Source organism: Halyomorpha halys, unplaced genomic scaffold, assembly GCF_000696795.3.
Source record: "Halyomorpha halys isolate HHAL.00 unplaced genomic scaffold, Hhal_1.1 Scaffold1775.1, whole genome shotgun sequence".
Lineage (NCBI taxonomy): Eukaryota > Metazoa > Arthropoda > Insecta > Hemiptera > Pentatomidae > Halyomorpha > Halyomorpha halys.
Window position 1 is genome coordinate 100,511 of NW_027106231.1, and position 25,526 is coordinate 126,036.

General features: G+C 30.8%; 1 long non-coding RNA gene across 1 annotated transcript; it reads left to right on the forward strand.

Annotated features, from left to right (window-relative positions):
- LOC136795094 (uncharacterized) lies at window positions 1-22,845 on the forward strand. Its single transcript, XR_010842639.1, has 3 exons — window positions 1-321; window positions 5,469-5,572; window positions 22,778-22,845. It is a non-coding gene; the product is annotated as an uncharacterized lncRNA (long non-coding RNA).
- Window positions 22,846-25,526: the final 2,681 nt, after the last annotated feature.

Here is a 25,526-nt window from a genome sequence, read left to right on the forward strand (position 1 = left end):
TTTTATATGTTTTTTTTATGATCTTTAATTATTTTAATCCGCTTTTTCGGTTCAACCTCATGTTGGAAAGATCGGGAATAAAACACCCACTTCTAATTTATTTGGAGGTAAACGAATTCACTCCTTGGCTGTCGAAGCATTGTCAATCCCTGACTGGGAATGGGAATGAAGCAAACAGTAGCATCCATAAGTAAACGACCTTCCGAAGGGACAAAGACCCGAAATCGTAAAGACTTGGAACTGTTAGAAGAAGGAGTCGTCTGAAAAGAGAGCTCCAGGAGGAAACAGCTTCTATTCTAGTTCGTGATAAAGCACCGGGCCGTAAGTCAACTCATCTCATTCCCCGCCTTCACACCTTGCCCAAAGGCGATAGTTAATCTCTCATCTCCCGCTTTTTATTGCCATTGTTAAAATTGCGACTGTCTTCGAAAAAAATTTTCTCATCAATGTTTGCAGTAATCATATGGTAACAACTAGAAATTTCTAATTTTTCCATTGAGAGTTGCTGAACCGTAATCCTGTAAAACGGAAACAAAAGATAACAAATTCATCCACTACTTTTACTCTCACATGCGCGAATGTTTTTTCGTGGTACGCCTTTATTGCTAATACCGCTCGTTTGAATGGATCAGAAATTGGAGGAAACTTGGAAAAGAGTGTAAAATGAGTTTTAAGTATAAATTTAGCAAATGTCCCGCAATATTTTATAAAGTAATTTCAGTAAAACTTCGTCACCCATCTTTTATTATTTAAATGCAAATCATTAACCTTTAAATAAGGGAATTAATCACCCAATGAAGATAGTCGGAAAATCAATCATATCTAGGAAATGTAATTTTATGAAAATGAGGCATGTAGGAGAAAGGGGTTGGGGAAGTTATACCTAAAACAAAATAAATAATATAAAATTTGTCTAAGTACAATTTTTATTTATTTATTTATTATCATTTACGGTGCTAATTATGAATATGATATTTCCCATTTCTATTTTTTATTTATTAAAATAAGTTTAGATGGAAAAATAAATTAAGCACTTTAATTATATTTTTTCAATTTCTTGAGACAAGGTAATTATTTATTAAATAAATCAAAACTTTATAATTTTGATAATTTTGTATAAGAAGAATTAAATATTTATGATTTAAAATTTTAAAAATAGGTTTTTAACTTATAATTAATGAATGACCTGGGCAGAATAGCCTGCAAAAGTAAGTCTAAATTTAATGTGAGGAAGAAATTATAATTGAAGATGTCCTTGAGGATGGCTAAAATGGCCGAAACGTTGAACTGTTAAAAAATAAAAAGTGTTGAGACAAAAAATGATACAAGTTTTGATTTATTTAATAAATTAAGCACATTTATTACTCTTCATACCCTTTCAATAGCCCTATAAAACAGATTATAATTTAGCAATAAGTATAGAATAGAAGTAAAAATTATCAAAATAGAAGTAGGTGTAAATTAATTTCTGTTAACGGATTCTTAAGTGAAAATGGTTGAAAAATACAATGATAAAAAGTTTACTACTCCCTCATGGTCCATAATATGTTAGATTTGTCAAAATGTCCACTCAATATTTTTAGGTTTATTGCCAATAACTTCTATAATATTGTAAGTAGCTTACGTATCACTTAAGACTATTTAATAGCACATTTAACAAGCTTTTATTTTAGCTCTAATAGAGTTTTGTATGTTTTGTAATCCTAGAGATAGCCTTTCCAAAACATCAAAAAATCAATTTATAAATTTGTTTTGGAAATGATCATGAAAACTACTATTGTTAGGAAAATAATCAAACTATAAACGACGTTATAGTGTATTTAATGAGCTTTAAATACGGCCTTAATAGAATTATGTTTTGCTTATACCAGTATTTTTCCAAAACAATGAAAAATCAACATTTTTATCTTTATTACACCAAATATCATGGATTAACTGCTACTCTAACGGAGATGTTCAGTATAAACTATTTTAAGGTGTATTTAATGAGCATCGAATTGGGCTCGTAGCAAACATCTATACGTCAAATAGTTCCTGAGATATAGAAAGTTTATGGATATATGACTTAGTTTCAATGTATGAGTATATTACAAAATGACAACATCTGCAAAACAGGAATAAAAACACTCAATATAATCTATTTTTCTCCAGATAATGTGTAACTTCATTAACTCTCAACTTATTTAGAAAAAATAATATTACTCGTTGAAAAACTTGATTTGAGCAAATATCTGAAAGATGTGTAAATCATGTGTTTGATCCATTTTTAACCTTCAATTATTAACCTTATTTAAAAAAAATAAGGACCATTATACTCGTTTGTTTTACCTTTAAATTAGATTTATAAGTAGTAAATAAAGATTAAAAAATACTTTCTCTTCCTCACAATGTCCGACCTTAGGTAAGGCACTTTAAATTTTTTTTTCTATCTACAATTAATTTTTTGTTTCAATTCACTAACTGAATTTCATTTAAAAATATGCCTCATGATTTATTGCTGTCAGTAAAAGTAAATACTTTAAGTTCAGACGTTTTTCCTTCACTCTCTCATTTTAACATTTTTTTCATAATTTTTTTTTAAACCGTAATTAATGGTACTCCTGTAGTCGTACTAGTGAAGATATTATTCCACCAAGGAGGTATGAATTTTGGCAGTTCGAAATGATGACTTTGTATTTTTTTGAGATTTTAAGAAGTGAAATCTTCAGATAATAACACATATAGAATAATATTGAACGTAAAGAGTTTTATTAGGGATAAATTTTAAGCTATTATAAGTAGTTTACGGTTATTTTCTATGCCAAAATATATTCACAGAATGTTGTTGTTTTAAAAACTGTATCTCTAAACAATTTTAAACATAAAACTATCTAGCTCAAATATTAAAAAAATTAGCATATAAAGCCACCATACCCTCAAGGAGTTGTAAAAGTTTTATCATCATTATAACAATCATTTCTAGGTTATCTCGAGATTTCGTTTGACTAAATTAATATCATAAGGTTAATTACATGATTTATCGTTTGGAAAAATAACCAATGTGCGATCCTTTTGGAAATATATGCATGTGAAAGAAAACACTAATGCTCATTTATAAGGTAATCTTGTGATTAGAATTATATATAATTTAGATTACTATTTTTACCTCCCCCCTGTTCCCTACCCATGTTTCCATGCCTACCTGTTCTTCAGCTCTGATCCCAATCGAACGAGTCATTTTCGAAAAATATATGTCAAGGGAACCATACTTGGATATGAGTAGTAGATTTTTTACATCAATTTGTCTTAAAGGGATTTTACTACAGTCAAATAAGCGCAGAATCAAATTTGTTCCTTGATGATTAAAACCTTAACTGTGAGTCAAACTTTCCATCCTTTGGAAATACAGAATATTTTTCTTAACCTCAGGAGTACAAAGCTGTCCTACCTTCATTAATGAGGTTGGAAAAATTAAAAAAATATATATATAATCAATACTAATTTTGTTTCTAAGAAAAAAATATGTAAATATTAATGCCGAAAAAATAGTAAAAAAAAATATATGGAATCCCAAGATTTTAACCCACATTACAATCTTCTTTAGAACAAACCACTATAATATACGATGTTGATCATAGTAGATAGACATATACAATGCAAGTATTACTACATTGTAGGAAAAAATAAATAACCATATATTTAAAAATTCAGTTCATATCAATTAGGTGTTACTTCATAATATATGAGCCGTTTTTAGAAAAAGTGGAGCAAGTCTGTTTTTTTTACAACATTGATTTTTTTATATAACTATTTAATTAATCACAGGGTAGAATAAATCAACTGTTTTAAATAGTTGGATATGCTTGTGCCTGATTAGTTTTACTAAGTAACAGATTGTTATTCCTTAAAGTTTAGAAATATTTGTTCTTTAATAATTGTTATCCGTATGCATTCATTAGGATTAACTAAAAATTTGTTTAAATAGTTGCACCTGCTTGTGAATGAATAGTTTTAACTAAAAAAAACTGTTTATCCTTACTAAAATCTGTGTAGAAATTTCCCAGATATCAAAAATCTAGGTTTGACACCACTTCTGCTTTCAACGGCTCAAATATTTTTCTTTAGATATTCATCTATTTTTTCAACCATTTGTATACTTTCATTATGAATATTTTTAACTTGGAAATTCATTATATATTGTTCTTTACAGCCCTCATATATGTATGTAAAAATATGAATTTACGTATGTATTTCGATGGTAAGTTGTTCTAGACATTTTAATATTTACGTAATTATGACTTAGAGTCGTCTAACCTAAGCCTCATAAATTAATAATAATTTAATTGATATTAACATATTTACACTACAGTTATGAAGTAAAACATAGGCATAATAAACATATATTCCAAGAATATACATCAAAGTCTCCTAGCATTCTACAACTATTCTACAGACCCGGAACAGATGGAGGATAACCCCGACGACAGAGGCCCTGTGGAGTCGCTAGAGGGATCCCAATAAGGACGGGCTGTAGGGATTATCCCGGGAAGGGAGTTGGGTAATCCCAGGATACGGCCGACTCCTTTCAACCTCCGTTATAGTTCTCAGGACCTTACAATCCGCCTAAACTGCTTTGGAGTAGCCTTTTATTTTTTTATCCAGGACCCTTCTGATTTATATTGTCTGTATAATAAGGGCTTGGCTCCACAATGTTCCTTTTTTATATAGACATGGTTGCAATCCAATAAAGAAGATAGAAAGCTTGTTCTCTACATAGATTTATCAACACTGTTAAGTTTCCTGAAGGATCTCAGGCAAAACTTAATTTTACGAATTAATTGTTGTGTAAATTGAATAATTGTATAATATCGTCTTATTTGTAGTTTTACGTAGTTTCGAATTACATATTTGTATGTATATATACATTTTTTCACTCAATTGTAATAATCAGCCAATGTAAATTGATTTATTTAAAATAATGTAGAGAAAATATTCAGTAAGAAAAATTCTTAAGATTTTACTGAGCACAATTATACCATTTTAGAGGAGAGAATACTATATATTTACAAGATTAGTTATTAATTTTTGTATTGAATTTCATGTACAATAATATTGTTTATAATTATTTTTTTATATTTATAAATTATTGCAAAGAGAATTCCTCAACAAAGATAAATTTATAAGTTAATCGTCAATTCACATTTGGTAAGCAACAAAAAAACCAGGCCTTCGTTATTTTGTAATTGTGTTCGGGCAACCCCAAACGATTAATAATTAAAATGTAACTGAGGGAAGCTGTTACGTTTTAATCGATTGTAATAATTAGAATTGTTACATTTAAGTTTGAAATAAGAATTGCAGATCTTACGGACCATCTCAAAAGTTATAACTTTACGGAGATAAGGAAAATAATACTTACATAAAATAATAAATAAGTAAAGAACTCCTTATTTATGATGAAATTGTTAACAAAGTCATTTGTCTAAAAGGTACTCGAAGCAAGCAACAATGGCTATAAAAGTACACTCTGACTGGATCAGCAATCTTCTCATTTTGTATCTCTTTCTCGTGAGGGTCACAAGAAAACATCTTGGTAAATGTATTTTTATTGCAATACACAATACAATTTTATTGATACTAATAACATTTCACAAATTAATATGTTTTACATATTAGTAATGTGCACATTCCGAATGGGCAAAAAAAAAATAAAAACATTATTGAATTAAAATAAAATAAATAACATTGTATAGGATAAAAAACATGTCATTGGTTTACATTTACATTAATGTATGTTTAGTTCCTTTGTGTTTGTATCCACGGCTTTTAGTTTTAGTGTAAATTCCTATTTTTGTGATTAGAGGGTTTAATGGGTGGGGGCAAGACTGGAAGAAATTATGTGTTAGTTTTTATATCTAATCCTGTACGGTGTCTATATTTAATCCAGAGTGCATTTTAGATATTCCAGTGCAATATGGATTGTTATTAACAATTCTGAGGTATTTGTTTTGAAATACTTGTATTTTTTTTATATTGGTTGAACTAATAAAGCTACATTTGGGGTAGGCATAAATCAAGATGGGTCTTAGGGCACCACTTTATTTATTTCTCCTTGATAATTTTGATTTTTTTATTAAAGTATGAATACATTTTAGATAAAATTTTGCTTGCGTTTTCCAGTTTCGAATTGACGTGGTGGTTAAATAATAGTCGTTGTCTAAAGAGACTCCTAATTATTTAACTGTTTTTGCAAACGGACAGGGGTATTGTTTAAGGGTCTATGGAATTATATGTCATTTTTGTGTGAAAACGATGGCTTCTGTTGATATTTAAAACTAATCCCCATTTTCAAGGTATTTAGATCTTATTTCAGAGCATCTTTTAGCCTATTAGTTGGTATCAATACGATATGAAGAGTTGTTAATCGCTATATCATCGGCAAAAAGGGCTATATCAACCTTTTTAAATTTTGGGTTCTCATTCATAAACAGATTGAATAGTATAGGACTTAGACAGGAACCCTGATGGAGACCAGCAATAGTTATGATACGTGGGTTATGTTATGTTATGTTGGTTATGTTATTAACTGAAATGAAGAAGAATCGATTTGATAGAAATTACTGAATGAATAATATTATATATCTTAGAATATTTAAATTCATTAATTTGAAAATCAGTAACTTTGGGTTGTTAATGTCGAATACTTTTTCTATGTCTATTAGGACCATCCCTGTATGTTATGTTTTTTGTAATTGAAATTTTTCGTTATATTATTTATAACAGGGGCTAATTTGTTGACAAAATCCGAACTGTTCGTTTATTAATAAATTGTTGGCTGTTATATGGCGGTAAAATCTTGAATGTGTAGGTCATATGTCAGAAAATGGCGGTAAAATCTGGAATGATTTTATTCAAAATATTATAGATAAAATAATTTTTATCTGTTTCTTGAGTGGTAGGGAAATTTTTTTTCAGTTGTAATTTTTCATCGACAAGAATTTTGTACGTTTCCCAATCGATTAATCCATTAATGAGGGATTTTTTCAACGTTTCATTGTTTATCTCAGTTGCGAAATTAATTAATACAGGGATATAGTCCGAATTTAAAGCTGTAATCACTTGAGAAGAGAGAGAAAAACTAAAATGTTTTGTTAATACAATATCCAGAATATCAGATTTACAGCCTTATTCTCAGATTACAGCATATTAAGTACGTTGGTAAGGATATTTTCAGTGAAATCAATATTATTTTTGATTATTAAGGCTACACCACCAGAGGGAGTCGAACAATCTGTCTGCGTAAAATTTTGTAACCTGGAATCTTCAATTTGGTGTTTTGGGATACATGTGTCTGAGTTATACAGGCTACATCGATGAAATTTGATTCAAGGATAATTTTAAACTCATTTCTTTGAGAAGATATGCCAGGAGCATTCCAGTTTAAAAATTTTAATTTTCTTAATCCCGTACCCATAGATGAAAAATGAATATTTGAGCATTCGTTGAATAATATATGATTTGTATTAAAGCGCAGTTAGTCAGGAGATAATTAGTGACTGTAGATAAGCTGTTATTTATATTATGGTCTATTTGTAAAGAAAGATGCTACTAACATGGAGAGATGAGTCCATAATTTGTGGTAAATACGGCTTGATAGCTTCGATTATAATTTTAATTATTGGAGACAATAAATTTTCATCAATTATTTCGTTGTCTTGATTAACTGTGGACTGAGTTTTTGGTTCCAGTGGTTTTAATATTGGTCTAATAACATCAGCATATGAGTTTTTTGAAGTGATTTTCGTGGCTGGCCTGCTTGAGTTAGTCTCAGCTTTACGAATATTTGGTTCTGAAGGTGAGTTTATTTTATTTTTAAGGATTTGATAATGTTTACATCCCTTATAATTAACCGCATGAGGTATTTCGCAATTCACACAAAATGGCATATCACTGAATTTTAACGGACACTTTGAAAAATGGTGTTTACCTTTGCACTAATCACATCTCGGGTCCAAATGACAATAGTTCTTTGTATGACCGTATCTTTGGCAGTTAGAAACATAGGAATTTTGTGTTTGGGTTCTACTATAATTAGGGCAGAAAATAAATGTTTAAGATTAAAAGTATCTTTGGCCTTTTCATTGTTTTTCAGAGATACTGAACAGAGTGGAGTTGATTTTTTATCCTTGTTTAATATTCTGAATACATAGGCAACTTCGAACTGTTTTGATTCTAACTCGACCTTCAATTCGTCTTCGGTAATACTGTAGGGAACCTTCCTAATCACTACGTTCAAATATTTATTTTTATCCATTGAGAATGTGTGGTATTATATTTTTTCTTCATCATAATAATTAGTTAAAGTCCTGTAATCTTCGATATTCGCTAACATAATTTTCGTATTGTTTCCAATTACTTGGGTGGTAAATTGTTCGTTGCACAATGAATTCAAGTCGTTTAAAAGTAGCCTGTAATTGTTAGCATTATTTAGGAATATCGGAGGTATTTTTTATTGTATTGGGCTGAGTATTCAGGTTAGTGTTGTTATTGCTGGTACTTAGTGCCGCTCTAGTGTGCTTATCTGAGGAAAGGTCAATTTCTGATAACATGTTCAAAAGAACCACCCATCCTAGCTTTTAGAGGAGTAATTTCTTGGTAATACTTACTCATTTTTTTTAACGGGTGACTGGAACTGAGATGTATCTGTGCGTTCCAAATTTCTTTTTTTCGAATGTGATTCTGCCAATTGGAGGTCTATATCAGGATTATTAGCAGTAATATGGTTGTTTTGGGATAAATTGGGTGAAACGTTTGATTCATCACCTGATTGCGTTTATTCATAAAAATAACAAAAAATCATAAAATAAACCATAAAAGAAAGAAAAAAAAAACAAATAACAAACAAAAATGTCTAATAAGCTGCACACACGCTAGAATAGAACCGCACTCTATGAAGTCAGAGGGTTCTTTATGAAAATAGTGAACAACAGTAGCGAGGAAATGGCTGGAGCTTGCAGGATTTTAACCGGCAGGACCAGAATATTCTCCTGGAAGAAGGGAACTCAATGATTTTATACTAGGATATTTATTTATTTTTTTTTTTTATTTATTTGTTGATATTTACAACTGTATAAAAAAATACAACCAGTAAATTTGATCATAATGACATAATTATATGATACAGGATGTAGAGAAACTACCCAGTAGTAGGACTCTAAAAACAGTTTACAATATAAGGTCACGAGGCCATCTTCTTTTCAGGCGCCTTGGAATGGAATGGAAGAGGAAGCAAGGTTAGAAACGAGTGGGTTTGGGTGGTTAGGGAGTTTATTATGGAAGGAATAATATCGGGTTCGGGCTAGATTGGTTACATAAGGAACATTTAGGTCTTTATGGATGGTTTTATTAGTAACAAAATAAGGAGCATTGAGGATTTTACGAAGGATTTTGGATTGTAAAGATTGGATACGAGAGGAATTCAAAGGTTTAGTGGAGCCCCAAAGCTCAACTCCGTATGTCCAGATGGACCTTATTATTGTCATGTAGCTCAGTCTTTTGTAATGAGTTGGAAGTTTAGACCGTTTGTCTAGTAAGTGCTATAATAGTCGGAATATACGTGCAGTTTCCTGTCTTTTCAGTCTTATTTATTTCTAAGGATAAGAATTTCATGTTCTAACCTATTCTTTTCTACAACTTTTAAATACATGTTTTTCAGTACCAACCAGGTAACAGTATAAGAACATAGATAAAAAATTATGTATTGAGTGTTTTTCTTTTATCTTCAAGGTTCCTTTAGTTAAAGTTCACATTTATTCAAAACTAATTTACCTGAGTATACATTAAGACTTAATCAACCTCTCTGAATCTTGATGATAATAACAACAGGTTCATTAATGAATTTCATTTTCAGAAAATTAAAACGTTATTTATCATTATAATTGTAAAAGATATTGATAGAAACATTTCAATTAAGTTGGGGCAACTGGCAGAAGCAATTTAAACTGAAGCACTCAAATGGAAAAAAAAATCAAAAATACTCATAGATTAAGTGCATTAATATTGCTTAACTAACAAATCAGTTTTCAACAGTTTATATTATATATTATTTCTTAGATATTTTCTGTTACTTTTTTTTTTACTATTTTTCCATTTTCTCTTATGGCTATAACACTTTTTGGAATATAATATAGTTTTTTTTTAACAGCTAACGCACATTTTTTTAATAATTCAATTGTCAATTTAAAAATTATTCAATTATCACCTATGTTATACTAGTACAACAGCTACAGTAAATGTCCTTCAAAATTAAGTATTTAACTAATTCAAGTTCTCGCCAGCAAAAGTTCCTGTTATCCAAAAAAAAAAATTATAATATTTTCAATATTATTTTCTTTTTAATTATGAGAGATAGTTGACCGTGGATGACGTACGAGAAGAAAATGGTTGGGGGTGCGGTCAAAGTGAAACACAAATAAGTTGGTGTCCAACGTTTCGGTTAGAGCTTCAAGGGCTAAGAACAGAACAAGATAACAATCACAGTAAGAATAAAAAATAAAAAAGAAAGTATAAACAGAATAAAATAAAATGAATAATTTTACAAAATAGAATTTATAAAATGAAGTGATGAGAGAAGCGGGATATAAAATGTATACATAGGTAATTGAAAAAATGGGTAAAATAACATAATTAAGGAAATGAAATAAAAATTATTTTCTTTTTTTATTAAATATCATGAAATCTGCTATCCTATAAAGAGGTTCATTATACACCTCTTAATGCTGCATTTAACGAGCAACTTAACTTCAGTTAGGTATACAAATGTACATATAGTAGTTTGCCTCCTTGCCTTCTACTTGGGTTTGGCTCGGAGTTCCTATGCTGAATGTAAAAATTTGATGTAGGTGTGAATGTGTTTTTTATTTTTACTTAAATTTAATTTTCTTTGTCTTATACAATATATATATTTATATTTTTGAAATAGATCCATATTTTTATTTTTAAAAATCATTGTAGCTTTTTCTTTTCTTTATATGTTCTTTAATATTATTTTAATGTTTTATCTTTAAATTCAGTGAGTAATATTGTTTTATTGCATTTTATCATATGCTCGTCTTTATTAACTTCATTTGTGCTTCAATCTAGTGTCCCTACACTTCTGTCCCTTCATTTGAATGGGCTTCCATCCTTCATGTTTTCCATGAAAAGGTTAACCTTTTCGATGAGAGCACGGAACAACTTACCAAATTTACTTAAACAGCTATCTATTTATGTTTTATACAGATACATAAAGTTAAAATATGACCACCCTCATCGAGCTGATCATTCATTAGATATTTAAGCACGTCTTATTCATGATTCTGAAGAGGCTCTTCACCGAATTGGGCAGAGGCCCAGGTGAGAGGTAATGGGATGTAGAAGAAAGGCCTAGAGCTATAATTGGGCTATAACGGTGAGAGGACAGTGGGAGGAAGGCAGCTCAGCTTCCGGTAGGAATTGGTTTAGGCTCCCCGACCCACTCCCGCAAATGAAGGCCTCACTGGCGATCTCTCAATATCTCCGGTGGCCCCTTCGTCACTACCTCGAATCTCGGCAAAGTACACTCTTCCCGAGCTATCTTATAGATTGTTATACTCCATTACTGAATGAGTATTTTATTGGCTAAAAAGTGATTGAAAATATATTATTAAAGTATTTTTTGCGACTGAATTCTATTCTCACATTCAGATACCGTATCGCATCGACAGTGCAATGGCTATTATAATCCAAATAAATTTTATATAATGAATATCACAATGAAGTTGTAAAATCCTCATTCATCAAAATAAAATATGAGTTGAGGTTATATTATTAATTATTAAAATTATACTGAATAGGCCTACAATTAAGTTTGCACAGTTTGATAAAAACGGCATCACCAGAAGGTTTTGTGAAAATTGTCAACTATTAAAAGTACAATTTAAGTTTGATTTTCTGGTAACAACATAACCTTTAAGTAATAGTAATTTATTATCACCATCATATTATTGTTTCTTGTGCAAATAGGTCAAATTTTGTGCCAAATCCAAAGCATAGTGACCGGTAACTTTTGATTAAATCTTTAATTTGATGAAATCTGCTTCTGAGGCTAATGGGTTACTTTTAGAAGCATATAATGAGGCTGCGAAACTGAGATAAGTTTTTCGTGAATCGTTTCAAAAGTTTAAAAACGGTTTTTAGCGTGGAAAACCGAACGTACAGAAATGTTGAAAGTGTACGATAGCACGGAACTGGAAGTATTATTGGAGGAAGATTCATCCCAAACGCAAAAATAACTTGCATTTACATTAGAAGTGACTTTAAAGCAGTTTCAAATGATTTGAAAACTAGGTAATTGGATTCCATATAAACTCAAGCTAAAATAAATTGAATGCTGATTTTGCATGATTGAAATGCTGCTTGGCAGGCATAACAAAGAGGGTTTTTTGCATTGTATAGTTGGTGATACAAAAATAGATCCACTACGATGACCCAAATAGAAGAAAACCATAGTGACCATCATAAAAATCAATATTCCTGAATACCCATCGAAAAAACCTCATGCTGTGTATTTGGTTGAATCAGCATAGAGACTCAGTGTATTATGAGTTACTTAAACCTAGCGAAACCATTACTGGACACCTACCAAATTTGATTAATGAGATATATTGTAGGACTCAAGGAAAAATGCGCCTATTACTACTCCATTCCCGACTAAATAGCTCTTTTACATGACAATGCTCGTCTACATATTGCGGCTCCGGTCAAAACGTATTTGGAAACACATAATTGGAAAGTTGTACTCCACCCGCCGTATTCACTAGATATTCCCCCTTCTGATTATCACCATCCACTGGATGGGTCATGGTCTGTCTGAGCAATGCTTTACATTATAAGAAGATTCCAGAAAATTGGGTCGATTCGTGGATAGCATCAAAACATGAAGAGATATTCCGGCGTAGTGTCCGACTGCTACCACGAAGAAGTAAAAAGATAGTGGCTAGTAAGAGCCAGTCCTTTGAATACAAGATAATGTACCATTCTTTGACAATAAATTTTTAATAGAAAACGGCAGGATTTTTTTTTACGCCTATATGTATTAGTACAAGAGCCGGGAAGAAAAAAGGCAGTAATCACACCAATTTTTGATTACTTCAATAAAAACTATGTATAATTACTAGTCAAAATTGATGAGTCTGCCAAGTAGAGGTAGGGGGATTAAAAAATGGCGGCTGCTCCAAAACCTTAAGAAACGTTTATTTTTCATTTGGATTTCTATATCTTAAAAACTACCAACAATACTAGAAAATCTAAGAGAACGTTATTTAAAGAAGAGTAAATTTGCTGAAATATTAGCCCTAAAAGAGCTACTTCCAATAGTTCTCGAGATATAGCTTTTTAAAAATCAAAATTTCTTAAAAATCTACTGAAAGATTAGTAGTTAGTTAATTTATTTTGAGAAATAATATCTCATATTATTCCATCCATATTATAATTCTCATATCATCCAAATATCTCAGGAACTATGTGACGTAAAGATGTCTAATATTACTCAAATTAAAGCTAGTTTAATGGACTATAAAGAGGTTTATGACCTTTACCTTCGTAGGAATAGTAGTTTTCATGATATTTGCTAAAATAAATTGATTAATAGTACTTTGGACAATAAATTTGATTTATGAAAAAATTTATTTCAGAAACTATTCGACGTACAGATGTCTGCCAGCGCTCAAATTAAAGCTAGTTAAATTTACTACAAAATAGTTATTATGTTTATCTTTGTAGGAGTAGTAGTTTGTATGATATTTGACAAAATAAACTCATAAAATGTTAATTTCTAGTTGTTCGTATAAAATGTTGGATTTTTGAAAAAATATATCTCTAGATCCATAAGACGTACATATGTCTGCCAACACTCAAAATAAAGGAGATTTAATTTACTATAAAGTAGTTTATGACACTTATCTTCGTAAGGGTAGTAGTTTTTATGATATTCACATATGAATATAAATTTGGTAAATGAAAATTTGTCCGAACAACTATAAATCAATTTATTTTAGCAAATTTCAAGTAAACTATTACTCTTACGAAGATAAACATCATAAACTACTTTATAGCTCATTAAACTAGCTTTAATTTGAGTGCTAACAGGCTTCTGTACGTCACATAAACTAATGACCAACGTTTTGATCCAAGTAGTAGGTCCTCATCAAAACTGAAAAAAAGAGTTACAGTGGAGTTAAAACCAAAGAGTATAAAAATGACATATAAATAAAGTAGATATAAAGATATAGAAATACATAGACACCCATACAAACATTTTTTGTTTTTTAAACCTTGCCCATCTATAAATATTTAAAATTATTTTTTAATTGTTTTTCTTTACTATAACCTGGACAAACATCCTCTCAATTATTAAATTTCTTTAGATTTTGACTGACCTCCAAATTGCAAGAGTATTTAATTTATATCCCAATAAGCCTGTATTTAAATATTAACAAAGGCATTGAGGCGCATATACAATCAAATATTCGCTTTCAAAATTTAAAAGCAATATTCTCTAAAAAAAATTCAAGTTATTTGCACATTGATGAGAAATAAGATAATAATGAAAATGTTCATGCCTCAAAGATTCTCCGAACCTACATTTTTTAAATATAATCCTCCAAAACACAATACGAAATATTGAATCCATGATATTAATTAAAACTGTATGTAATCCCCGTATGTTATCCATAATATAATCGATGGAAGTTTCTTAATCATCATCCTTTGACATCTTACAAATCGTAATAACCAACTTTGTCTTTATTGTTTTCATTAAATTTTATAAATCCTGTGCTTTGTTTGAGTATTGTTAGTGCATGAATTTTAGATACTTATCTAACGCGAAATTTAATATTGATTATTTTTTTCCGCTTGAATGGCTTATTTAGGACTTATTAGCGAAAATCAAGAAAAAATACCTAATTCGTTTATTTGAATACACAATTCTTGTAGAAATAATCACGCTCTACAAATTGTATGTGTATTGAAGGTAATTTTATCTGTCTTTCTGTCATTGGCCAGATGATCTTTAGTTTTTTCGAAAGAAATAATAAATTAAAGAAGCGAAAGCGCAGTAATTAAAAAATATATTTAACTTTTTTTTGGTAGGGGGGGAGAGAAAGGGTTCTTTTAAGAGAGTCAAAGGTTCTTTTAAGTACTGTAATTGCAGAACCTCCACTGTATTGTTATGTGGCATATTTTGGGACTCACAGGTTTCCATCCAATCACAAGTTGTCTGAATTTACCCGTAACAATGACCCCCACACCAAACTCGTGGGTGTTCTCACGGCAGCTGTAAAATGTGGTGTTGTTCTTCTTCTGCATTATGTCTTGGCCCGTCCATCGGATTTCCCGAATGGCAACTATGTCTAATGTGTAAAAACATATCTGATCTAAGAGCAGTTTCAGTGCTCCAGATTGGTATAAGGACAAGGTGTTCCAATATCCTATGTCAAAGTTCTTATCAATTCCGAGGCAGTTTTAGGTTTAATGATACAGTTATTTAAGGCCGACTGATCTACAGTATACTTTAATAATGTTGCTCTTACCCCTGTAGAAAAGATCCGCTACCTTGGACTACATTTGTACAAACGACTAACTTGGAGTCCTCACAGAAGACTGAAAAGAGAGGAAATTGCTCGTCGATTCCAACTATTACAGCACTTACTAAACAAACGGTCTAAACTTACGGAGTCGAGCTTTGGGGATATGCCAATTCTTCAAATTCATCTCGTATCTAATCCTTACAATCCAAAATCCTTCATAAAATCCTAAATGATCCTATGTACAAATAATAATGTAATACTTTGTCATAAATAAAATCATACATATGTATTAATCAAAATTAATCATACAGATGTCCCATATGTAACCGATCTAGCTCGAACCAGATATCATTCCTTCCATTACAAACTCTCTAACCACCTGAACCCACTAGCTTTCTAGCCTAGCTTCCTCATGCATTCCTGACAATCTTCCGAGGTGTCTGAAAAGAAGATGGCCACGAGACCTCCTAATGTAAAAACGTCCTTAGAGTGCTACCAATGGGGAGTTTCTCTACACGCCTATGTCACTCTATTATATACTTACAGCAAATTTACTAAATGTATTATTATATAAAGATATAAAAGATACAATTGTGTGGGTATTGCCAGTATTTTATTTTAATAACTTGGACTCATATAATTCAATTTAGAAATGTATTGGATTCTATTCCTTTGGTACAATGGACAACTTGGCAAAAAATTATAGCGTTCCTCAAATCCCGTTCTATCGCAGGCTTAGGCTTCTGTGGTTCCTGTATATATTTAAATAAGTAAGTAAATATTTAAGTAATTAATTAACTGAGCAAATAATTACTTAAGTAATACCACGAAAATGCAGTATCTGTCATTTATAATCCTGTATATAATACAAATATTATCAAACGTCCACACTAATAATGTCCCCCTCTAATAATATGATGATAGGTGTGGCTCTCAAGCCACGGTTTAACCTACCTGATCTAACCTGAGTTTCTGAGTCGTTACTGGTAAATGAAAATTTCAAGTTAAGTATCAGTTTAAAAAATAGATCTATAAAATGGTAGGTAAGGAGGTATTTAAAAAGTTTTAAGAAGGCATAGCGATGCAAACGGTTCCTAAACACTTGCTCAGCCGGCTGCTGTTTCCAGCGGGCATCGCCTCCTGGCGAATCTCAAGTAGCCATTTCCTTGTCGGCGTTAAACTCAGAGTTTCCACTTAATTACGACACTCCAGAGTACAGTGACTTGCTTCTTAACTTCTCTGTTTGCATGTTAAACAATACCTACTTGATTTATAATATTACAGAGACCCTGTAATGGCTTCCATAGAATGACATAATAAACTCTTATCAGAAGAGGTTAAAAGTTGAAAGCAGTAACTAAAATGTAAGCCATAAATCTGAATACTTTGCCGAAAATATTAAGAGATATATTTTACAATCAGTTATGTTACCAAAAAGGACAATAATGATCAAAGTGTTGGTAAGCTAGAATTTCATAGACACTGAATAAAAAATAACCGTTACTTATAACTGCTCATTCCTTCCGATACTTCCTAGGCCCGATAACGATAACAGGATTCCTCCTTTCTATCTTCTAATATAATATTATATCAGATATTTTCTTCACTTTCTAATTTAACTGTCGAGAAAAAAAAAAAACATTATCTTTTATGGACAATTACACATCATTTATATAATCATTCACAATCTGCATCGCACATTTCCTAATTATATTTATGTATCTAAAGAATTTATTAGTAAACTCGGTTTCTGATTACCCATCGTACCCAATTCTGGAAGGTTGGTTCAATCCAACCTATTTAGGGTCTTATTTGTAAGTGTTACACCTCGCATGAATTTGATTAAATATGTCTAAAAGGTTTGTATACTAATAATTGACACATTTTGACCACATCATTGTTAAAATGAGTAAACTCAACTCAACTAGCATAATTATGCTTGTAACAATATTTCAATTGAATTTTATTAGGTTTGGAAGATACAGTCTTTATTTTTATAGTTTTCCATTGAAACAGGTGTTTCTTTAACTTATATTTTCTATTGCCTACTTCTATCTTTTTCTCACGACCAATTCCACACATAAATCCAGTGGATCTGGTCCAATACATTTATTTGCCAAATCTTCCTTATTTCACCTCAGTTTCCAGTTTGTTTCTCACTTTTCCGTAATTTTTTTTTTTTTTAAACTTCGGTACTAATTAATTAATTTTGTCTATAGATTCTTTTTTTTATATATCTAAAGCATACTAACATTTAATTTTTTTATATGCAGACTATAGTTTATAGAAATGAAACCTTAATTTAAAAAACAACTAAATTAATCACTTTATTGATACTCTGTATTACAGTGCAATATTCAGTGTCTTATATTATTTGGCAAAATAAATATATTTTTATTTCAAAAATATGTTATATTTTATATAGTTGCAATATTTAATTATTTTCCTCATAAACATTAAAACTCTTCTACCTGGCAAGGAAACTCTTAAGCTTAGCCTTGAAGACTATATTTGTGGTGATACCGATAGGCGTTGCGCTGTTAATGTGATATAAAACCAATAAGGAGTAAGAAGGGGACCGCAAAGCCTCCAAAATAGTAAGTAATAAAATATATTAAAGGAGAAGATTTATCGGAGGGAAGGTGGGATGAACAGTTACCCTCGAAGGGTCGCCATCACGAACGGCGCAAAACATATAGGAATCCCAACCCCACAGATGACGCAAAATCTACTCTCATATTTTTTTGGCTAAACATTAACTTACTGTATCTGTTTCCTCATCTGCCCCTTTGCGGGGTAGATAATGAGCCAACTTTCTGTTCCAAACGTGGGTAGATTTAGCAACCCACAATTGGTGTTCGAAAATAAATCTTGTAAGCGTTCTAAGTGTTATACCCTATAGCAATATATTTGGTGAACGTACTTCAAACTATACAGCTCCAGATCTGTTCAATCGCTGACCAGAAGAACTAATAAATAAATCAACCATAAAGAAAACTAAAAATTTTACTGAGTACTTTCTAACTTCTATGATTCCCAATACCTGATTTTGATTCGCAAAATGACCGTATCCGCCAGTACTTTTTCTTAATTCCACATAATTATTCGTTTTGTTACGATTAAAATTAAAATTATATATGTGTGTGCTTAGTTATAAATGTTATTTATTTAGATAGTACTAGATCCTTATTTTTGTTGTCCTTTTTACGATTCAGAAGGTAAAAAGTATTATAAATCATATTTGTTGTTTGTTAGGGTTTTAGGGTATAAAACCCAATAGTCATCAATACCCATCTTTTATAGTTTATATTCCTAAATATTCGTATTTATCCATCAAATGTATTTTTTTTTTCACCCCTAAGATTCTGAATTATTTAAATTTACGATAGTTAATGAGTTTAAATTTTGGTTAATATATTATTTTTCTTATAAAATTAATATCAATTTTTTTTTCATTATCATTCAGGGCTAACACCTGATCCCACTCCTAATCTACTAAAAACCGCCGTGTAGAAAGGGCGTTCTAGTATAGGAACATGAGGCTGACTCAAAGTGTACTATTAAGATATTGACACTTCAGCGGTAGAAACATATTCACTGCCGACATAAATGCAATAGCAGCAGCACTTCATTTCTGTTTGGCTTTGAACCACACCAAGATAACAATAATTACAGACTCATTAAGCTCGTTAAAAGGTTTAGATTGTATGTATCCAGAGCATTGTTCTGCTCTGCGTAGACAAGAGGTGTTTCGGTTGTCATGGTGAAAACAAAACACGAGCGATATGTTCAGACGAGTGGTTTTTGTTTTTGTGAAGGCGGCAGTTTGATTTTGGAACACGTATGTTCAGACGAGTGGGTTTTGTTTTTGTGAAGGCGACAGTTTGATTTTGGAACACGTATGTTCAGACGAGTGGGTTTTGGTTTTGTGAAGGAGACAGTTTGATTTTGAAACACGTTACGATTGTTCAATGTGAAGAGGTAATAGTTTAAAGGCACTCTGTCTTTACTGTTTGAACCAAAATAGCACCATATGAGAAATGTCATCGTATGTGTTTTGTTTTGTTTTTTTCAAAATTATGGTGTTCTACTTCAATGGACGGTGATTAACACTAGAAGTGGGGATATAGTGCAGTGACGTTTCTTCAGCACGTCCTGGATAAGAGAGTTGTAGCAGGTGTCATTCTAAAACTTCTGGGGAAGGTGAGACGGAAAGGAAATATCGGACAACCTTATGTTCTGTCAGGTGGTGGGGACTACGTAGGGTTTGAACTGAATTTTTTTTTTCCTGTCCCAACAGGAGTGGGGACTACGTAGGGTTTGAACTGAATTTTTTTTTTTTTTAATTTTATATTCACTTTTATACTCTTTCGGATAATAACGTAAATACAGTTATTAAGGTTAAGCATTTAAGTTAAGGTTAAGTCAACCTATAAGTTTTAATTGTTTTATGAATTGATAAGAATTTTTTTTTTCCTAATTCATTCTGTGTACATATATTTCTTCGTATTATTAAACTTTTGTACATATAGTTCTGTTGTTCTTTCTCTGTTTTCAACTTGTTAATTTACTTATGTTTTTTTTGTTGTTGTTCACGGAATATTACGATAATTCAACTGGTGGGTAGGTAACACCCCTAGGTTTTCCGTTATCTACATGTAAAGGTATTCGCCAGTGGTCATAATTCAGCAATTGTTTATATAGGGGTATATTTTAGTTATATTGTGGGCATAATGCTTCGGGGTTTTCGTTATTTCCAAGGAAAAAATAACGTGGCGCCTAAGGAGTAATTCTTTATTGTTTTGGCTTTTTTTTTTCCTTTTGCGATTATATTTATTTATTTATGTTTTATTATTTTCCTTTGACTCACTCCCTTCTCCGCTGAGCGTGGGCAACTATAAACGATAAACATATAGCTAAGGATAAATCAAAATTTGCGGTTATAATGTATCCTGAGCATCCGAAAATTTCCTGTATCCATTTTCACTTAAAAACTCTATACAATTTGGGTATGTCAATTACATTTATATGGGTTCCAAGCCAAGTAGGAATCGCAGGGAATGAACTAGCCGATCACTCTACACGAGAAGCACTCGCGCTTCCGGGACGGGGTAAAGCAATTTTAACTCCATCAGAGATGAGCAGGCCAACGGAAGGAAGTCAAAGATAAATGGCAATCTTTCCGGAATGAAACCCAATGAGTAAATTAAAAATGATTAAAAAGGATGTCAAGCCCTGGGGTACCTCCAGTCGCATATGCCATAGAGAGGAGACTGTACTGACGAGGCTGAGAATAGGTCACACGAGGCTCACCCACTCCTCTTATTTCATAAGAAACGCCTCTGAACTGGTAGTATTGCAACAGCAATCTGACAATAAGCCGTATTTTCCAACAATGACCATATTTCAAACCACACCTCAATTGCTTAGGACTAAACCAAGATATTTCAAAAACCCTTGGAGACGATGATAAAACAATAGATTTCGTGTTTCATTTTTTAAAATCACAACATTTACTGACAAAAATATAACATTGAACGGAAGAAAAAAATAATAATAATAATAAAATAAATAAATAAAATGATAAATAATCAAATTAAAAATAAATAAAATTAAATGGATATAGGAAAATTAAATAAAATATAAATGGCGTTGATGACCAATGAAGTTTGACGCCACTAAACGAAAACAAACTTCGGCAGTAGCTGCTTGTTGATCAATTATAAGTCAGATTCGTAAGTTCTATCCTCAATCTAGCTACTACGACCTCCTTCATGTGTTAAGATCATTTGACTTAGTAGTTAATAATAATAGGTTTATTTGTTTGATTTTTAATTTCCTTGGTGGATTGTCATTCAACATGGCTTGTCAACTACATGATATTTAATTTTTCAATGGAAAACATACTTCTTTGGGTGTCAAAATAGCGGCGTCCGGACCTGGAAGAGTAAGTGTTTGGGTGCGATGTTTCCACCGAGGACGAGCTACCTGACACCCATACAAAGTTAACAGTTTTAAGATTAAGATAAGCTTTACTAAAAGTGAGATATTTATTTTGTTGGTCTAATATCTATTTCGTATAGAAAATCGAATAAATTATTTAACTAATCAATAAATAGTTAAATCCGGTAATATTTCATGGCTTTTTTTTTTTTGGACACTCCCAACTTTTAGATTTTGTAAAACGCCTCTCGACTCAGTCAAGCTTGAAGGTGCGTAGTCGTAAGCTGAGACCTGACTTCCCAAACAATATGCATTAGGTTCTTGTTGTAATAGTATTTAATCTATTTTTCATATTACACAAAACTTATAAGATTCAAGTAGCAGTTTTCTTTTTGATGACCATTTTTGTGGAAGCGTTTCAACAAAACAGGACATTTTATAAAATCACGTAATTCTCTACTATTCAGTCCTCTGATGTGGTCTTGATAACATTAGAATGATATTTGAGAAACATTCACATAATAAATAGCATTAACATTTTTGATATTCTAATGATTGGATTCGGTAGATATTTGATGGATTGGAGGAGCCCCAAATATCAACATCGTATATCTAAATACATTTGATTATAATTCGTTAAATGATCTAGTTAGTTTATTAAGGAAATATATAGCAATGAGAATCGACGAACAATCATTTTCCTTTTTAGTATTGTGGTTCTGTGTCAGTCGCTTTTCAATGAAGCACAAATCAACAAATCTATTCCAATAGGATAATATCAATATCCAATAGCATCACCTCTTAAGTGCAACAGATAACAATACAAATATCCCATCAATTCCAGTAAGCAGTTTATGGATCTTTATATATAAAAGTAATTCGTACCATACAAAAGCATTCAGTGTGAATGTCTATTTACTTAAATGACAAGCAAACATTCCGGTTTCTGAAAATACTAAGGGCTTAGGTCTTACGATCATCACCTTTCAAAGACTCCCCGACCCGCCAATTCATCCGACTCCCCTCAACATCAAGATAAACTCCCCTCGCTTTACGGGGCCATTCACTTAAGTACTCTATGGTGTTTGCAAGTCATATAGTAGCTGAGGGCTTAGGGGCTTACTCCTTGCGGTATATGTAATGTACTTGGAAATGTGAATAGGTTTATTTTAAATTATTAATATATTGTGTAGTTTTAGTTATTAACAAATTATAGTGTTTTGATAATTATCATGTCTATGTTTCAGCCATACAATGAAGGATGGAAAAAATAATATATGTAAATAAAGTAAATACTGTTAATGGATTTTGATAATTATGAGAATAATTCCTGAAAATAAGTATAATGCAAAAAGTATAAAGAAAGAAATAATAAAATCGTAATAGAAGGATGAATACAGAACAAAATTTTGAATTCCCTATAAATGAATATATAAGCGTTAGTAAAATAGTTAAAAACCTAATGTAAATTATAATACATTTGTTTTCAGAAGGAAGAAGATATTACAATATTCTAACCACTCTATGGTTTATGCTAATATTTTAAAGATGTGTTTGGATTGCAGCTTAGACTGCGGCTCAAATGGATTGAGGATCAACAAACTAAATCTATAATATTTTTCATTAGTTCTGGGAATAAATACTAACACCTTTCTAAATAAATTCCTATAGTTCTTTCTTACCAATTACGTTTCAAGCCTTATTTCTATTTTTAAGATGCTCCCGTCTATTTTTATAAATCAAATCTAAAAAAAAAATTAAAAATAAAACAGGAATTTGTAGATATATCATTTACAACGTCAACTTCAACATTTTTTTTTTTTTGTATCGACTAGTTTGTATACAATTTCTTTCTCTTTTTCTTTCGTTGGCCCAAGACTCTCAATTTCTTTCTTACTTTATCCATCAAATTTCTTGTTTTAAACAACATTTTTCCTGGCCTCCTGCATGAAGTAGTTATATTAGATTAGTAGTTATATTTAGTTTAGTTACTAAAATTATCTTTATTGTATTATAATATCAAATTTAAAAAAATTGAAAAATTAAAGTTAAAACAGTAAATCCATTCGAGCATTAACTTCGCACTGTTTTTCCATCTTTTCCTACATATTCAATCGCTTTAATAGTAATTTTGCTGCGAAAATGTTTTAGATCAACAAGAGAAAAAATTGGGAGCCGTTAATATAGACTGTGAGCAGATTAGGGCAAAAATTAGTTATAGTTATAACTAACACTGTCATAGAAATGATATTTATTAATCAATTTTTATTGATGAATAAGTGTCGTATCCATGGCAATTTTTGCTATTAGTTTCAACTATACCTAATTTGCTCCTCTCTGGTTGTGGGTATAATGGATTAAGGTTTATCAAACTGAATCGTTTCAGAATACAGTTTGTTCAGATAGTCTGGAGGCAGCAAATACGTGGTTTTTTTTTAGAAATTTAGTGAAGAGACTTCTGAAGTCTTTTATAAACCAATTTTATTTGTTTAACTCAAACTGTGGTTCAGGAGTCGAGTATATTCTTGGCAATATTAATTTAATCATTTCGAGGTTATTGAGAAAAATAATTGAGGAATAAGTCTTAATAGGTTAATTTTTTCGCGATTTAGTGGACATTGGAATGGTACTTTCCAGGGTGCTCCCAGCAGTGACTAAAGACCTTCATGAAAACTTCTAGAAATAAAGAGCGAAACTGCTCAGCGGACAACTAATCATCCCCGACAATAAGAAAGTATCAAATATTTTTATAGCTTCGGAAAGAGGACCATAAATCGCAAACGTCCCCTCTGTTATAGTAAAGAGAGGGTATTCACATCATACCTATAAAACCCAACACCCTATATATTATGAATATTCTATGTTTTTATAATTTTAATAATTTCTACTTACTAACAGATAAACACACAATAATCCATCAGAAAAGAAATCCAATTTTAATAGTCTGAAGGCTCGATCAATCTAGACTAATTCATATAAATAATTTTGAATAATTTTCTTCAATAATCATCCATAGACATTCCATAGAGTGGTTTACTGTTTAGTATACATTTCTAAATATAATTGTTCCTTTTTTTGTTAATAAATAAATAAATAATGCATTTACCCAACAGCTTTACTCTCAATAGACAATAAACATAGTTACTTACAATAAAATTTAAAAAAATTTAACAATTTATGAGAGAATATATTTAAACTATTCACTAGAACAAATAAAAGAAATAATTTTACATGAACAATAATCCAATACTTTTTTGATAACTGTGCCAAGCCGCGCTAAAAATCTTTACTTTTCAATGTGGGATATGTTTTGGTACCTCAAAGATTGGCTAACAGCAAAGAGACTTTGAAGAAACGAGTATTCTTTATAAAAAATCAATATTAAACTTTTTTTTATTTTATTTATTTATTGCTATTTACAACTCTACATTATAATACATTTGGTAAATTTGATCTCATTTAAATGGAATGATACAGGCGTGTAGAGAAACTACCTTTTTAAAAACTAAATTAAAAAAAATTAAATTAAAGAAAGGGGTCTTCAAATGAGCTGTTATTGAAGCAAAATCATTAATGAATAAAGGATAATAATAAGATGTAATATTCTCAATTTGTATTCTTCGGAAACGATAAAGTTAATTTAGTATGCATAAAATAAATATTACATAATATTTCATATAAATAATATTTTAGTTCAAGTATGTTTTTCATTAGTCAATTCTTATTGCGTGAAGACTTATCCCACTTTGAATACTTTAGGGAAGAACTTAAGAACAACTCGAGAGTTGAAGCGTGGCTTGCGGAAGGCATCAAAAAGTAATAAATTATTATATTCAAAGGGGTCGATTTGTTACAGTTACTTAATAATATACTGTTTTGAGTAGCATTTTTTCTTGTTTGGTAATTTTGTCTTTTTAAGATTTTTTGTTTATATATTCATAATGAACCGAGTCCTTCTTAATCCCTTTTTATCGCAATCATATGTACACAGTTATG